Consider the following 16,001-nt stretch of genomic DNA (forward strand, 5'->3'; position numbering starts at 1 on the left):
AACTTCCAGGAAACATTCCTCACAAACAAAGAAAGAAAATATGTTATGTGGACATGTGTCCGGAAACGCTTATGTAACCGTCAGAGAAGTTGTTGCTGTACAAGGTAACGTTGACCACGTCACTGTATGGAGAGTGCTACGAGAGAACCGGTTGTTTCCGTACCGTGTACAGCGTGTGCAGGCACTATCAGCAGCCGATTGGCCTCCACGGGTACACTTCTGCGAATGGTTCATCCGACAATGTGTCAACCCTCATTTCAGTGCTAATGCTCTCTTTACGGATGAGGCTTCATTCCAACGTGATCAAATTGTAAATTTTCACAATCGACATGTGTGGGCTGACGAGAATCCGCACGCAATAGTGCAATCACGTCATCAACACAGATTTTCTGCGAACGTTTGAGCAGGCATTGTTGGTGATGTCTTGATTGGGCCCCACGTTGTTCCACCTACGCTCAATGGAGCACGTTATCACGATTTCATACTGGATACTCTACCTATGCTGCTAGAACATGTGCCTTTACAAGTACGACACAACATGTGGTTCGTGCACGATGGAGCTCCTGCACATTTCAGTCGAAGTGTTCGTACGTTTCTCAACAACAGATTCGGTGACCGATGGATTGGTAGAGGCGGACCAATTCCGTGGCCTCCACACTCTCCTGACCTGAACCCTCTTGACTTTCATTTACGGGGGCATTTGAAAGCTCTTGTCTACGCAACCCCGGCACCAAATGTAGAGACTCTTCGTGCTCGTATTGTGGACGGCTGTCATACAATACGCGATTCTCCAGGGCTGCATCAGCGCATCAGGGATTCCATGCGACGGAGGGTGGATGCACGTATCCTCGCTAACGGAGGACATTTTGAACATTTCCTGTAACAAAGTGTTTGAAGTCACGCTGGTACGTTCTGTTGTTGTGTGTTTCCATCCCCTGATTAATGTGATTTCAAGAGAAGTAATAAAATGAGCTCTAACATGGAAAGTAAGCATTTCCGGACATATGTCCACGTAACATATTTTCTTTCTTTGTGTGTGAGGAATGTTTCCTGAAAGTTTGGCCATACCTTTTTGTAACACCCTGTACATTTGCCGACCGAAATTATCTTACGATTTTCTCCCTAACGCTTGAGAAGTACGCGCTACTGCTCACACATTTTGTCGTCCTCGTGGAGTACTACGCGTGTACGAAGTTTACAGTAAATCCGCGTTCCGAACGTCGTGGCCCCCCCCTTGTGAGACACCGAGAGCACTGAGGATAGTGCGACTGCAGGGACTATCCCGTGCACGCCCCCCCGCGAGACCCACATTCTCAACTTGTGTGTCCACACACTACATTCTTAGTGTCTCTACCCAACACACTCATTGCTCGTAGAAGACATTCTTACCAGGTCCCACAAGAGTTCGGGTAGTATGTGTGCATCTGCACAAAAGAAGAAGGTCATGGCCGGTATTGTTACAACTACATACTTATATGGATATGGTGGCTGTTCTTTCGGACGTGTCCAAGAGAACAGACACCACATCCATATAAGTATAACGCCGTATGACGTGGAGCTATGTCAACATCTGAATGGAGAATATTGTCAAACCGTCAATACTTGACCTCACACGTTCAGTATGTACTGACAATACTGAGAATATTTTGAAGACCACCAATACTGCTCGTAAATATTTCTAGTATTAACAATGCATCAATGCGCGGCTTGCGCGCCGTCAGACAGTGTATTGAACGTTTGACAATATTACCGAACATATGAGGACCCGTGTAGGGAGCTGCTTCAGATAAAATTATATCAGATGTTTTTTCGCCTCGCCCAAACTCGCAATGGCAAGGCTCCAGTATCATTGAAATGATAAAGGGGAGAAAAAGAAAATAAATTTTCTTTTAGTTTATGTCGGCAGTCGGGCAGTCGCTCAGCTGTGGAGTAACAGGTGCACAGAAGAGGGAAGCCTAAAGCCCGGTCCACACGAAACGATCTGTCTGCGCAGACATCGGCGCAGATGTCTGTACATGCAAAAGATCGCTGCAAATGTGGAGTGTTCACACGACACAAACCCCAATCTACTACTCGCCCGCCATCTGTCGGTGTAGAAAAGAAATATCAGTGGCAAGCGACTACGCTCCCCGTAAACATCAAAAATTTAATTCAGTTATTTTGAAATATAGAAATGGAGGAAGTTCTGTTGTGGTCTGTGTTCGCAACTTGTGTTGCAAAAAACATTCAGACCAACCGCAACAAACAGAGAAAGCGGTCAAAATGGTGTAGACAGTGGCTGCTAAAGCGAAAGCAGTTTTCTCACGTAAGTTTACTGCGAGAGTTGCAGGGCGAACCAGTTTTGTTTCACATTACCTCGTGTTCCATTTCCTGGCACATTGACACTCCAATTTCATCTTCAATTGTACTCCTGCTTGATCTTGGCGTTTCTTGATCACTAAGAAAGACAAGCAGATCAAAATACCATAACTTTGGCTGGTATACTTGATCTACTCCTACACCAGATCTTCTAGATTTCTGAACTTTGGATAATTCTTTTCGGTAAACAATTCGCTGGCAGACTTAATTTACTTGACTTGCCTTCATGAACTCATCCTTCAAGAAAGCGTAAATTGCTTCACATCTGTTGGGTATTATTTCACTCAATGCTTGTTTCGATATTGCAGTTGAAAATTCCAAATACTTGTTGCTCCTTCCTGTTCTTAGGAGTCTTCGTGTTACCGCCAGCCGTTAATGAGGAGAAATTGCCCTTCTCATACAAGTATTTTTTTCTTGTAATATGAGGGGTTACAAGCTTTAAGAGATAATTATAAGTTTCGACATCCGTCCGCGAATAATTTCGCCAGTTCGCAACGAAATTATTTTTTTATTACCGTTTCTCTGCTTGCCGAGGCGTCAACTGCCCGCAATTTTTCAATTAGAGCTGGTGTCTTTTTGTCTCGGTCACTATATTCTTTACTTTTAATCTTCCACAAACATGGGTGGTTTCTGTACATTTCAACGAATTCACTTACAAACTCTCGAGAACACTGACGAGTATCAGCCATTTTAACGCACTGTGCGCACAAATACAAACACTAGACTGAGCAAACACCTGTTTCGCGCCAGATTTGCGGCGATATCCTGTCCACACGCTCCAACTTGTCTGCGCAGATGTGGTTTGAACCCACAGATTTGAGAGGTTTCGCTCAAACCTCCAACTCCAACTTCCAGGTTTGCACACACCTCAGGTTGGTGCAAATCTTCTGTCCACACGCAACGATCTGAGTGCGCACATGTGATGTGCGCAGACATTTGCGCAGACAGATCGTTGCGTGTGGACGGGCCTTAACAGACACATTGTTGTGGTCCAAAACCACTCGGAAGTGACGTCAAAATGACGTATACGCAAACGCGCTGCACACTTGTCGCGTATCGAGATCCTTGGTCGAATCGAGTTAGATGAAAGTTTTCGGACCACACTGGAGTAGTGATGGGCTAAACTGCGATTTTCCGATATCAGTGATTTTTGTGAATGCTATTTTTCAGTATCTGTTACTCTTAACTGTGATTTGTCGCAGTTAAGGAACATAGGTCGTGTATCCCTCCGCTACTGCTATTTCTGCTTCTTCCGCGATTTCTGCTACTTCTGCTACTTCTGCTTCTTCCGCGACTTCCGCGACTTCCTGTCATTGGTAAGTATGTTTTACGTTTCTTCTTCCGTTGGCTTTAATTTTGTATTAAAGAAACAACCGTGAAAATATTAATAGTGTAATTAACATGTAAGTAGCCGTACAGTACCATAATAGTTCGTGTTTATAAAATGAATTCTAACATATTGTTATGTTCACAGGTACCTGAACTACATTTCAGTCACTCAGTAAAGTGATAACTCAAAATATCATTGTCAACAGATCTGAAGAAATTGCCACTGCGTCTTTAGACCGTTTTCGTCAGACGAGAGGTTAGTTTCTAAGCATTTCGATGGACTTAATTACTTCAGTGAGATCGTTCTTGCAAATGTGATATTCATTATAGCAAATATTAGCAATCTACTCTGTCAATTATATTGCTAGTAATTAGTTACAGCAAAAATTCTTTAATAATCCTTGTGTTTTTGCAGACGCAGTTCAGACTCCGGTTACTTGTTGCTGCACGTATCTATCCACATCAAGGCTGTTGAGAGAGACTCGTGAAGATTCAAGACAGCCCTTAGAGGATTAGCAGTTTAAAAGTGAAATAATTGTGAAATAAGTGTGTGAGTGATTAAACTGTGTTTTATTGAAGTTGTTGTGCGATTTTAAAGAAATAATAAATGTTAAATACAGTGAGTGAATAATAAAAATCTCATTTTCTACATGTTAAGCCGTCCAATACCTGTAATTTTCCGCTACTTCCTTATTAGTAAACACTTGTTGGAGAGCGGCGTCTCCCCCCCCCCCCCCCCCGCCCCTTTCTCCACAATCTTGGTGTGACACTGACCTGTAACATATCCCGAAGTCTACAATATGCATTTTGAGGCTGTTGATAAGAAAGTGGGAAGTACAGATCTTCCAGTTAAATCAGGAATAGCTCAAGTGCATTACTTGAAAGTAACACAGGAAAAGCTTACTTATGTAGGTGGTAGTAGTGCCGGCAAAAAGTTCTTGTGTGTGAAGTTGCCATGTAGAACACCAGGTGTAAAACTTTTCTCCCGAGTCTTGAACTGTGTCGGAACAAAAGTGAGGCATTCATATGACCCAATAATACTGTTTTCATTTCACTACACTTATACAGATGTCTGAGTTCCTCTGTGTTAACATTGCAAAGTCCTGTAGGTATGTGGAGTATTAAGCAAAACTGTCATATTGGAAGCAGAAGCAAACACATTTGTTACGTTACTTGATATTTTCAGGAGAAAAAGGCAATGTTGCTTCTTATTAATATAATACATTCAGAGTCACAGCAGTATTTGACCAACCTTAACTGATGCTGAATGTGCATGTCGTCATATAATATGAAGGGCTTATTTCAATAGTGGTAGAAGTCCATTACCTCCACTTTCTGTCTATAATGCTTCTGAAATTAATGATCCAAACAAACATAAATAAAGGTTCATCTCTAGCAAGAAGCCATATACTTGAATATTTCTGGTATCTCAACTGCAGATTTTTCAGCGCTCATTTAACTTTACATCTCAAAATGAACAAAAATGGACTTGTACCACTATTGAAATAAACCCTTCATATGCACGCACAGCACATCGATCTCGCGAGGCACAAGGCTCTCATAGCGAAGTACGTACGTCGGTCAACAGATGGCACTAGGAAAAGTATGTGAACTGCGCTTTTTAGTTGCTACTTGCGACTCTTAGTTGCGACTTGTCACGGAAATCGCAGTTTGACGCGATAGCGTGTCGTAGAGATGAGCGTAGTACGAACTTTGGCCAACAGATGGCACTGTTAACTGCGCTTTTTAGTTGCTACTTGCGACTCTTAGTTGCGACTTATCGCAGTTTGACTCGATAGCGTGTCGCAGAGATGAGCGTAGTACGAACTTTGGCCTACAGATGGCACTGTTAACTGCGCTTTTTAGTTGCTACTTGCGACTTCTAGCCACGACTTGTCACTGAAATCGCAGAAAGGAGTATGGAATTCGGCCCACAGATGGCTCACGGCGTTGAATGTGAAATGCTACTTCCGACTGCCAACTATGACTGAAATCGCAGTTAGATTTTGTAAAGTTGTTATTGTGATATCTGTGACTTCTCAATCACTGTGATTTCTAACGGATACGCGATTTTTTGCCCACCACTACATCGAAGTGACAGGAGTTGTGTGATATGCTTGTCCTAGTGGACCGATAGTCTGAACTCTGAACCATAACGAAAGTATAAAAATCATGTGTACAGAACATAACGAGATCTAGAGGGTTGGATCCCCTCCTTCGAAAGCGTCAGATTGCAAAGCCTGGGCTACTCTCAGGGTGGAATCTCTGTCTTCGAAGATTGTGTGTGTCTGTCTGTCTGTCTGTCTGTCTGTCTGCCCGCTGCTGTCGCTGTTCGTTCGTTCGTCCGTCCGTCCGTCCGCCTGCTGGCTGTCCATCGCCGTCGTCGCAACCGCTGCCGCCGCCGCCGCCGCCGCCGCCTGCTGTTCGTCCGTCTGTTCGCCGCCGACGCCGACGCCGACGCCGCCTGCTGTTCGCCGCTGCCCATCGCCGACGCCGACGCCGCCTGCTGCACGTCCGTCTGTCCGTCGCCGTTCGTCTGCAATGAGTACTCCCACCTCCACCGTCATCTACACCTCCCCCTCCCCCTCTCCCACAGTCACTTCCTGGAGTGCCGCCTCTGGCCTCCCTCCTTCCACCTCCCCTTCCCTTCCTCCACTTACCCACCCTCCTATCTCCTCCCCTGCTGTATACCCACACCTCTACACCCTTCCTCCAGCCTCCACACCCTCAACAGCTCCCACTACTACCCCCGCCCTCACGTACGCCTCTGTTGCCGCCTCTGCTGCCGCCCCTCAGGTGGTTGGCTTCCCCTCTCTCACCGACCCCGTCGCTTCGTCTTCTGCATCTCCCGCACGCATCACGTTGCGCCGCGCCACCATCGCCACCACTGAACCAGCTGCTTCTCCCGGTGCCTCCACTACGCCACAGGGATCTGCCACCCGCCACCTCCCTCTCCTCCCCGTCCCTCTCCCCTCCTCCCAGCCTCCAGTCTCCAAAAAACCCCAAAAGCGCGTCCTTACCGACTCTGCTCCCGCCACTTCCCACAAAAAATCAACGCCACCTCCCCCTCCCCCTCCCCCTGCCGTCACCATGGACACCACCCCTCCTCCTGCCACCCCTACCTTGGCCCCCACCCTCCACACCTTTGTCCTGTCCACTCCCGATCCTAAGTTCCTCGACGCTCGTACCCTCACCAAGGAAATACGAAAGTACTTACCTGGTGCTCCCAACTCATTCCCCGCAGGGACTCAGTCCTTATCAAGTCCCCATCCCCATCATTTCACACAGACCTCCTGCGAAAACTCCCACGAGTTATGTTTGGCCCCCACGCCTCTCTGACACCCTTCCTTTCCGCTTCCACTCCTCGTCAGCCCCAGCCTCCCCGTCGCCCCCCCACCTACACCGCTGTGATCACCAAGCTCAGCCCGGTGATCACAGAGGATGAAGTGTTGGTAGAATTGAACTCCCACCCGGACTTGGACATCCGCTCTGCTCGCCGTATCCACAATGCCTCTGGTCCCACCTACCTCATGCGGGTATTCTCAGAGTCCGCCCCGTCCATAGACCATCTCCTCACCCAGGGTGCCCTGATATACCACCGTCGCCACCCTGTTGAATCCTCCAAATCCCCTCCCCAATCCTACCGTTGCCAACGGTGCCTGATGTACAATGACCACCTGACTCCCAACTGCAAAAACCCCCCCACCTGTCCCCATTGCAAGGCCTCCCACTTTCTCAAGAACTGCCCCAACCTCGCTGCTCCTCCTTCCTGTAATACCTGCAATGGCCCCCATCCCACATACTCCTACAAGTGTAAAGCTAAACCCCCTCCAGCCACCCCTGAACTTACAGTCCCAGTTCGTCCCGTCGATCCTCCTGTCCATCCTAACAATTCCCTCCGTCCACCCCCCACGGCCGAGGACATCATCCGGTTCATTACCGTTGTACTCCAAAACATTCACCCTTTTCAGCGCCCGCACACCTTCCAACAAATATCCCTTGCTGCTCGCTCTGTGTTCCACCTGAACACCTTCGCCACTTACTCCCACAACCAAGCCCACTTCACCTTCACCCGCCTCGACACCCTAGTTTAAGTCTCTTCCCTTCCCTCTCTTCCCCCCCTCCTTCCCGTCATGGCGCGGCACGAGTCTCGCATCCTCTTCCAGAACATTCGCTCCTTCCGCTCCAACAAATACCTCCTCATGCACACCCTCTCCCACCACCAGGTCGACGCCTTCCTCCTGAATGAAACCTTTCTCCAGCCCCACCGTTCTGTCCGCTCCTCCCCCTATATCCTCCACCGCACTGATGCTCCTGGTCCTCGTGCGCAGGGTGGAGTCGCGATTGGCCACCTTAAGCATATCCCCGTCCGGCCACAACCTCTCCTCAATGACCCCACTGAACACCTTATCCTTAGCGTCTTCTTCCCCTCCCTCACCATTACCTGTGCCACCATCTATGTCCGCTCCACTGCTCCTCTTCCTTATGACTTCATCTCACACATTGATCACACCTTCTCCACCTATGTGATTGCCGCCGACCTCAACGTCCATAGCCGCACTCCTGCTGCCCTTCGGCGGTGGCATCAGTTCCTCTCCACAATCCAGGGTGACCTTGTTCCCATTCCCCAGCACACCCGACCCGAAAGTAACACCACCCCCGATGTTGTCATTGCCTCCGCCAACCTCCTTGGGCGTATCACTGTCGCCGTCCTTGACCCCACAGGTAGCGATCACCTCCCTGTCCTTCTCACCATAACGTCTGCAAACCGCCCCCCTCCAGCTCCGCAACCTGCACCCCCTCCCAAGGTCGTCCATGACTATCGCCGTGCCAACTGGGCTGCCTACCGGGACTCCATCTCCACCCAGGTCGAAAGCCACCCTCTTACCTATCGCCATCCTGACGACATCATCCGCGCCTCGTCCTTCCTTCAGACGGTAATTACTGACGCCGTGGAGGCCCATGTTCCTACTAAAACCATCCACCCACACCGTCCCACTCTCCCTCCGCGGGCTGTCCTCCTCCTCCGTGAATCCCGCCGCCTCTATCGCTCCTTCCTCCGCACTCGTGACAGGGATACACTCCAACGCCACCGGCAAATACAGCGACACGTACGGAACCTTATTACAGCAACGAAACGCCGGGACTGGCGCCAGACCTGCACACGACTCAATGCCACCCTCCCTATCAACTCCTCCAAGTACTGGTCTGCCTTCCATCGTCTTACTGGTTCCCTTTCCGCTCCCCACTACCCCCTTCTCCATAACGATCGCCCCCTTCCAGACAACCTCAGTAAGGCCAACCACTTCGCTTCCCACCTTTCCGAGGTCTTCTCCATCCCCGATGATCCCCACTTTGATTATTCTCTTTTCCCCACCGTCATGGAACGTGCTGATACCTCAGTCGCTCCACTTGCTCCTAGTCTCCAGTACTTGGGGCAGTTGCCCCCCTCGGACGTCAACACTCCCATCACAGCACAAGACATTAAACTTCTCCTCCAGTCCAAACGCAACACGGCCCCTGGTCACGACTGTGTCACCTACCGTCACCTTCGAGAAAGCCCCTATTCCTTCCTAACTGTCCTCGCCCATCTCTATAATGTCATCCTCTCTACTGGCTTCTACCCTGACCTGTGGAAGACCTCCCGCGTCCTCCTCTTCCTCAAACCCAACAAACCCCCTTCTGCCGCCTCTTCCTATCGTCCCATCTGCCTCACCTCCGTCTTCAGTAAGGTCCTTGAATCCATCCTCTCCCACCGTATCCATCGGCACCTTGCTCAACACCACCTCCTCCCCCTTACCCAGTGTGGCTTCCGACCCTCCTTCTCTGCTGATGACCAACTCCTCAACCTTGTTCACCTTCTGTCCCTCCAGCTCAACTCCCGTCGCTCCGCCATTTTTGTTTCCCTTGACCTCCAAAATGCCTATGACCGTGTATGGCATCCCGGTCTCCTCTTTAAACTCCAAACCTACGCCCTGCCTATCAATTTTGTCCGTCTGGTCGCTTCCTTCCTCTCGCACCGTCCTTCCTATGTCGCCCTCCACAACACCAACTCCCGTCTCTTTTATCCCACGGCTGGCGTCCCCCAGGGTTCTGTCCTCTCCCCTCTCCTTTATCTCTTGTATACAGCTGATATGCCCAAGCCACCCCCACCAGTTCACCTTCTCCAATATGCTGATGACACCGCCTTCCTGGCTCTCTATCCTACCCTTCAAAGGTCTCAACGTACCCTCCAAACCCACCTTAACCAGTTCACCACTTGGTGTAACCAGTGGCTCCTCCGTCTCAACCCCTCCAAAACCCAGGCAATCATCATAGGCCGTACCACTCGCTCCTTTCGCCTCCAAGATTTCTACCTCACCCTTTATGGTCGTCCTATCCAACTCACCCCCACCCTGAAATACCTTGGCCTCACCCTTGACCGACACCTCACCTGGACCCCTCATCTCCTGACCATCCAGCAGAAAGCCCATTCCCGCCTCCGCCTGCTGAAACTCCTGTCCGGCCGGACATGGGGATTGCATCCTTCTACCATCCTCCACACCTACAAATCCCTCATCCGTCCTATCCTCTGTTATGCCAGCGTCGCCTGGATCTCCACCCCCACCCGCTTTTACAAAGCTCTCCAAATCCTTGAACGCCATGCGCTCCGCCTTGCCTTCCGTATCCGCCTTCCTTCCCCCACACGGCTCCTGTATGAACTGATCCCCTTCCCCCACCTCCTCTTGTTCCTCCAACATCTCCGCATCCTTTACATTGTTCGCAGGGTTGATCCCCCCCACCCTCTGGTTTCCTCCTTCCTCTTCACCCCCCGCCCGTTGCCGCGCCTCTATCGCTGTATCCCTCCCTCTCTCCACCTCCACACCCTCCATCTCCTTCATCAGGGCAATTTCCAACGCCTCCCCCTCCCGGATGACGAACTTCGCCGTGACATATACCCTTCCTTCCAACTATAACCCGGCCTTGTTCCCCCCCCCCCCTCCCCAGGGCCCCCTTCTCCTCTTTCCTCCTTCTCCCAGAGCGGATTTTCCTCCATCCCCCCCTCCCCTGAGACCCTGCACCCCATACTTGCCTCTCTCCTTCCCACATCCCTCCCTACCTGGCCCTCTTCCGAGCGCCCCCCATTTCCCCTCCCCCATCTCTTCCCCTCCCTCCCTTCTTCAGGTCTCCCTCATCTCCTTGAACCTGGCAGATCCTCTGTATTGATCAACATCAGTGTGCCACGTCAGTGTTGTGTTTCGTGCTTTTCTCGTGTGCGTCAAGAGGTGTGATTTTAATTGTGTGCTGCCTTGAGGTTCGCCGTCAGTGCTACGCTGTGTGCTATGCCAGCCGTCAACACCTTTATGCTCCAGTCATACTGTGCCTTGTGTTTCTTTTAATCGTCGCAGTGTGTGGCTTTTTGTGTGTGCTACTTTTAAACAGTTTTTTATCTCCATTTTACAGTCACCCCGTTTTTTGTATATTGCCTTCCATGATGTTCTCCCTTTTTATATCTATGTTCGCCTTCTTCTCTCCTTTGCTGTTTTTAAATGTCTTCTATTGTTTTGTTCTATGTCTTTCGGCTGAAGAGCAGCGCATATGCTGCTGCCAGCCCGCCCCGATAGGGGAATTGAAATACAATAAAGAAAAAAAAAAAAAAAAAAAAACATAACGAATGTCGGAAGGAAGGAATCATAACCATAACGAAAGTTAAGAAAGTGTCTAGTCATTTTTTAAAATCCGATTAATCGTGCGTAAATAATGTGGGCTAATACGGAAGCGTCCGATCCCGCCCGTCTGCGTTGACCCATGACGTCACAAGTATGGCGGAAACCAAAACAAACACACACACTTTCCACAAGAAGCCTAATGACACAAACGGGACAAGCGCGGGAAATGGGGTGTTTTGGGTGGGGGGCAAACTAAATATAAACAAATTTAGACGCCTTGCGTAGCTACAACGTGTAAGTGAAGACAGCCATGCATGAATACCCACCCACCTCCCCAGGGGTCGTAACCCCTGCAACCCATAGAAGATAAAGATGCTTCAGTAGCTGATTAGTGTTTTTTGTCTTTAAAAAAAAAAAAAAAAAAAAAAAAAAAAAAAAAAAAAAAAAAAAAAAAACCTCACGGGATAGAACGAACAGATCAGAAAGATAAATATAATAAACTAAAACAGGAATTGGAGGAAACAGATAATTAAAATAAGTAATAAGTGTTTTTAAATTTAAAAAAAAATCTCACGAGATAGAACGAACAGATCAGAAAAGTAAATAAAATAAGATAAAACAGAACTGGACACAGTCACACTCAAACCAAACTCCGCGCCGTCATGACGTCACACACGACAACACCCTTACGTCACGCGTCAAAGCCGACGCGTGGGATCGGACGCTTCTGTCGACCCATAATGCGTTTAAAAACGTGAAATAGGGAGAAATTAAAGTGTTTCGTATTTTTATAAAAGCCCATGAATAGTACACAATTCATGTGGGCAGACACGTTAAACTGAAAAATTGTGGTGGTTCCGATGTTGGTGGAAATATTATACCATCTAGTTCCATTTAATTTTGCCTTCATGTTGTAAATTAACTAAGAAAATTTTGCTCTCCAGAAATAAATGTTTGCTGCTGATCATAATGTACTGACCTTTTACAACATGCGTCATTATTTCTTTATAAGCTGTATATCGTGAAAAAAACAACGACAAATAAGTCACATTTACCAGCATTTTAAGCATCTGAAAGCAGTGAGTACTGTGCCATTTTAGCTACTTTGTGTATGACTTTCACTCAGTATGGAAATAGCTGCAGTAATCATGCCATACACCCACAAAATGTATGCCATGTCTATTGAGAGAATAAGAACAGTATGCCACCATCACATATGAAACATCACATAGTTCAAGAATCATTCACGAGTACTCTTTAGTCACAAACTTTCTTTAAAAGGAACTTCATCCTTTGTGTATTGATAAACAAAATGCGCAGTTACTCATAAATTTTCCTATTAAGTGTATGGCTGACATTCATATGCTTCTAAGAAAATTCTTAATGCCTCGGAACACTTATCACATTTGTCCCTATTACAAACAATCATAAGTTTTTTAATGGGAAAAGTGTGACTGAAGCTGCGAAGGTTCAAGGAAACTTTTGGCGTTATGCCAGTTATTTGGTTAAAGATGCAGTGGGTACCTGGTGCTTAAAGGTGACAGACATCTCAGAATTTGGATCTAGCAAGTGGATCTATACTCTAGGTGACCAGTTAATGTACTAGTAATTTGAAATGTAAAGCGCAAAACAGTTTGAAGTTTTCCCTTAGATGCTGCCACCAAATGAGGCAGTAGTTACTAGCATTTAGCTCTCTGTATAAGATTCAAAGAAGTAAGGAACACCCCCCCCCCCCCCTCCCTCTCTCAAACTGTACTGATTCATATATTGCACTTCCATACAGCTGCCAATATGCCTACTAGAGTTTTAAATGGTTGGATAAAAATACTAAATCCCAAGATAACAACTTATAGAGAAGTATTTCTCTCCAGCTGAAATAGTACAGTATATGAAAGAGAAACAGAAGAAATATATTTTCTGTATTATATGAGATGAAAATTTCATTTGACCGGTTCCTACTGAAAGGACAATTGGTGTTTTATACCTTTTCTGCTGGTGCACGCATTAGAAACAGAGCTTCCACTTGTTTTCTGCTTTTGGTCATGAAGAAAATGGACTTCCTGATTTGCCTGGGGAAACTATGGCAAACCTAAATCTGCACGGCCAACCTGGAGTTTGAAGCTGGGTCTCCTGAATCTGAAGCTGGCACAATAGCTACTGCAGTAACCATGCTCAGTGGTTCCTAACTGGATACAATGAAATGAAAGCTAAATTATAATGCTATCTGTTTCTGCGTGCTTCCAATGCCTTAACTTTCCGTCACAAATAAGCAGTTACTATCTATCATCTTTTATCAAAATTGTAGGCTTGTATTGGTTGAATTGTTGACTACCAAGCATTCCCATACAGTAGCTCAGTCTGACAAAAGCACTTGATGTCACCAGATTACAAGAGCTGCAGTTAATCACAAACTTATAAAAGGTTTAGGTGCCAGCTGATCATTAGATTTGTAGTTTGTTACAGTGGTGAAAAGACATCACCTCTCATTCTAACGGCATGTTCTGAGTGTGTGTGTGTGAGAGAGAGAGTGCTTTTCTGAAACACTTCTCGAAGGATCGTCATTTCTCTTATGTTACAATTTTAAATTTTTGACTGCTTACTTCACCTATAGAATTCCATTCTAAAGAAAAATATTTGAAATTGACTAGTGACCTCACTGGAGTACAATCCCCTAGATAGTAAGCTTTCTGATAAAGTAAAAATTTTAATGGGTCTTCTGCTGATTCACACACACATGGAAATCAAAATACTTTCTGCTGCGTTGGAAAAGGGAAGAACATCCACTCATTGTCCCACTGACCGAGACGAAAGGGTATCAAATTAGCATACTTAAGTATAACTCATTCAAGGCAGGCAAGTTAACTTTAAGTGCAAAAATTTATTTCCTTTCATTTGACTAATTCAGTAATTATTTAAAGACTATAATATATATGATTTGTGTGTTCAGCCAATCACCTCCTCACAGTGATAAAGTGTTCTTAGACAGCAGCAGCTTGTTTGAAACCTTTATAGGCATGAAATCAATGGAGCAATCACTGAAATTCATTACTCTATTTGGCCTTGGCTGGTCTTTGTCTTTCTGCGAGACAGGTTATTCTGTCACCGGAGTGGCCCTATTATTCTATTTTTATACAGTATGTTTTAAGTGAATTAGTGCTCAGTCAGTTGTGATAGAAAAAAGGTGAATTCTCACTGTTGGAAAATTAATAAAAACACCATGTCATCTGACCACCTGTACCTTAGGTAAAACTCTACAAGAAACAGAAGAGCTGAGTGAAGAATGAGATTTGATATTTCTGCGACCCAATATAAGCTTTCCACAAGATCAAGAAAGTCCTACTATACGTGGTCATCACAGATACTATTACTTAAAAGTTTCACAAAGTCATCAAAAACTTGTGATCCTTTCAAAAAACACAAACAGTTAAATATTTGAGGTCAGTTTGCTTGTCTAAAACATTAAGTGCTAAATTAATCTATATGAATCCAAACCAAAAATTGTGCATAACATGTTGTAAGATTTGTGAACAGAAAACTGACATCAGTAATAGAAATTAAAGTGATGCAGATGGCCCAGAGGTGACATTTCATGAATCAGTACTAAACAGTCTTCTAATCTAAAACATTAGAAGAGTAACTTCTTCTGAAAAGCCTTCATTCAATGAAAATGCCTCACAATTAACATGCACTCATCCTCAACAAAATTCTTTTGTAGAAGCAGTGTATGACAGGTGGTACTTTGCCTTTGTCAGAAATGTATGTGATGAAGAAGGAAATGTTGAACTACTTTTTCTGCACCCACCTGGTCCAGCAGTGTCATTTTTTTGGCCTGTGAAGGAAGACTTGTTTTGTTCCTTTGAAAAACATTTTATGTGCTGTTGGTGTACCTAAATCAACATTATGCAAAAACGTGTTACTTTCATGAAAAGATATGAAGTTAACAGAATATAATTTGTCACAGTGGAAAAAAATCAGAGATGCTATTAAGAAGTTTCATAGTTTCAGGGATCTCCACTGCTGAACATTTACATTTTAAATTAACATTAGTGTGGCTAGAATAATTGTTGATTAAATATGCTAATTTGACACCCTAAATAAAGTTTACCTGTGTAATGAAAATGTTTCAGTTAAATTTATAACTTTTGGCTCTATTTTCATGAGCCACCCTTGCTATAGGTTGTCATTTTACACAATCTGATTTGAATGATCTTCTGAACAATGATGTGACATGCGTTAAATAAACATCCAATATCTATCAAAACTCAGGGTGCCACTGCTTTTTTCTTTAAAAAAAAAAATCAGTTTCAACAAAAATAAATCTTGTATCAACCGTCAGAAAGTTTTTTACATATTTAAAATTCATTGTCGCGAGAACAGGTTAAGTTGATTTTCTATATTCCCATTAGTCAAGAATACGTATTAATTTTTTCCAAATAAAGATACATCCCTTCTGTCACATCTCGGAAAATATGGTGTGTGATGAAAATAAGATGTTATTTTTGTATGAAGTAATGCAACCCAAATGACTAACTTTAGTTGCAGCATTTAAATTTGTAAAAAAATTCCAGTTTTTCCCCTCAAATTCATGACATGTGGAGAAATTTTGCACTACTGCCATGCAGAGTAACACGTAGAAAAAGTGCATGTCATCTTATATAGAATTTT

The 16,001-nt window shown here is 45.6% G+C and overlaps 1 protein-coding gene across 7 annotated transcripts in view; it reads right to left on the reverse strand.

Annotated features, from left to right (window-relative positions):
- LOC126426899 (zinc finger protein 664-like) overlaps positions 1-16,001 on the reverse strand; it is a 290,556-nt gene that overhangs the window by 146,040 nt on the left and 128,515 nt on the right. The gene's annotated exons all lie outside the window — the stretch shown is intronic.

Source organism: Schistocerca serialis, chromosome 11 (assembly GCF_023864345.2).
Source record: "Schistocerca serialis cubense isolate TAMUIC-IGC-003099 chromosome 11, iqSchSeri2.2, whole genome shotgun sequence".
Taxonomy (NCBI): domain Eukaryota; kingdom Metazoa; phylum Arthropoda; class Insecta; order Orthoptera; family Acrididae; genus Schistocerca; species Schistocerca serialis.